Source organism: Lampetra fluviatilis, chromosome 4 (assembly GCF_964198595.1).
Source record: "Lampetra fluviatilis chromosome 4, kcLamFluv1.1, whole genome shotgun sequence".
Classification (NCBI taxonomy): Eukaryota; Metazoa; Chordata; class Hyperoartia; order Petromyzontiformes; family Petromyzontidae; genus Lampetra; species Lampetra fluviatilis.
The window spans coordinates 16,014,709-16,016,861 of record NC_136278.1 but is presented as its reverse complement, the minus strand read 5'-3'; positions in this window follow the sequence as shown (position 1 = coordinate 16,016,861).

Below are 2,153 nucleotides of genomic sequence, written 5' to 3'. Positions count from 1 at the left end.
ACTCAAAAAAGTCAAAATTTTTACACATAGACCCCATCAAACGGGAGAAATTGGCCCGGATTGCTCTCATGTGCGTTACGGGGCATCGTTTCTCTCGCGCCGAATTCTCTCGAGCTGGGAAATCGCTCATTTTTGCGTCGCCAAATATCGTACGAACGCCGTGAAACTTCCACAGGCTTTTTCAGCAGATTTGCACCTGCACTCAAAAAAGTCAAAATTTGTACACATAGACCCCATCAAACGGGAGAAATTGGCCGGGATTGCTCTCATGTGCGTTACGGGGCATCGTTTCTCTCGCTCCGAATTCCATCGAGCTGGGAAATCGCTCATTTTTGCGTCGCCAAATATCGTACGAACGCCGTGAAACTTCCACAGGCTTTTTCAGCAGATTTGCACGTGCACTCAAAAAAGTCAAAATTTTTACACATAGACCCCATCAAACGGGAGAAATTGGCCGGGATTGCTCTCATGTGCGTTACGGGGCATCGTTTCTCTCGCGCCGAATTCCATCGAGCTGGGAAATCGCTCATTTTTGCGTCGCCAAATATCGTACGAACGCCGTGAAACTTCCACAGGCTTTTCCAGCAGATTTGCACGTGCACTCAAAAAAGTCAAAATTTTTACACATAGACCCCATCAAACGGGAGAAATTGGCCCGGATTGCTCTCATGTGCGTTACGGGGCATCGTTTCTCTCGCGCCGAATTCCATCGAGCTGGGAAATCGCTCATTTTTGCGTCGCCAAATATCGTACGAACGCCGTGAAACTTCCACAGGCTTTTCCAGCAGATTGGCACGTGCACTCAAAAAAGTCAAAATTTGTACACATAGACCCCATCAAACGGGAGAAATTGGCCCGGATTGCTCTCATGTGCGTTACGGGGCATCGTTTCTCTCGCTCCGAATTCCATCGAGCTTGGAAATCGCTCATTTTTGCGTCGCCAAATATCGTACGAACGCCGTGAAACTTCCACAGGCTTTTCCAGCAGATTTGCACCTGCACTCAAAAAAGTCAAAATTTTTACACATAGACCCCATCAAACGGGAGAAATTGGCCCGGATTGCTCTCATGTGCGTTACGGGGCATCGTTTCTCTCGCGCCGAATTCCATCGAGCTGGGAAATCGCTCATTTTTGCGTCGCCAAATATCGTACGAACGCCGTGAAACTTCCACAGGCTTTTTCAGCAGATTTGCACGTGCACTCAAAAAAGTCAAAATTTTTACACATAGACCCCATCAAACGGGAGAAATTGGCCCGGATTGCTCTCATGTGCGTTACGGGGCATCGTTTCTCTCGCGCCGAATTCTCTCGAGCTGGGAAATCGCTCATTTTTGCGTCGCCAAATATCGTACGAACGCCGTGAAACTTCCACAGGCTTTTTCAGCAGATTTGCACGTGCACTCAAAAAAGTCAAAATTTGTACACATAGACCCCATCAAACGGGAGAAATTGGCCGGGATTGCTCTCATGTGCGTTACGGGGCATCGTTTCTCTCGCTCCGAATTCCATCGAGCTGGGAAATCGCTCATTTTTGCGTCGCCAAATATCGTACGAACGCCGTGAAACTTCCACAGGCTTTTTCAGCAGATTTGCACGTGCACTCAAAAAAGTCAAAATTTTTACACATAGACCCCATCAAACGGGAGAAATTGGCCGGGATTGCTCTCATGTGCGTTACGGGGCATCGTTTCTCTCGCGCCGAATTCCATCGAGCTGGGAAATCGCTCATTTTTGCGTCGCCAAATATCGTACGAACGCCGTGAAACTTCCACAGGCTTTTCCAGCAGATTTGCACGTGCACTCAAAAAAGTCAAAATTTTTACACATAGACCCCATCAAACGGGAGAAATTGGCCCGGATTGCTCTCATGTGCGTTACGGGGCATCGTTTCTCTCGCGCCGAATTCTCTCGAGCTGGGAAATCGCTCATTTTTGCGTCGCCAAATATCGTACGAACGCCGTGAAACTTCCACAGGCTTTTTCAGCAGATTTGCACGTGCACTCAAAAAAGTCAAAATTTTTACACATAGACCCCATCAAACGGGAGAAATTGGCCCGGATTGCTCTCATGTGCGTTACGGGGCATCGTTTCTCTCGCTCCGAATTCCATCGAGCTTGGAAATCGCTCATTTTTGCGTCGCCAAATATCGTAC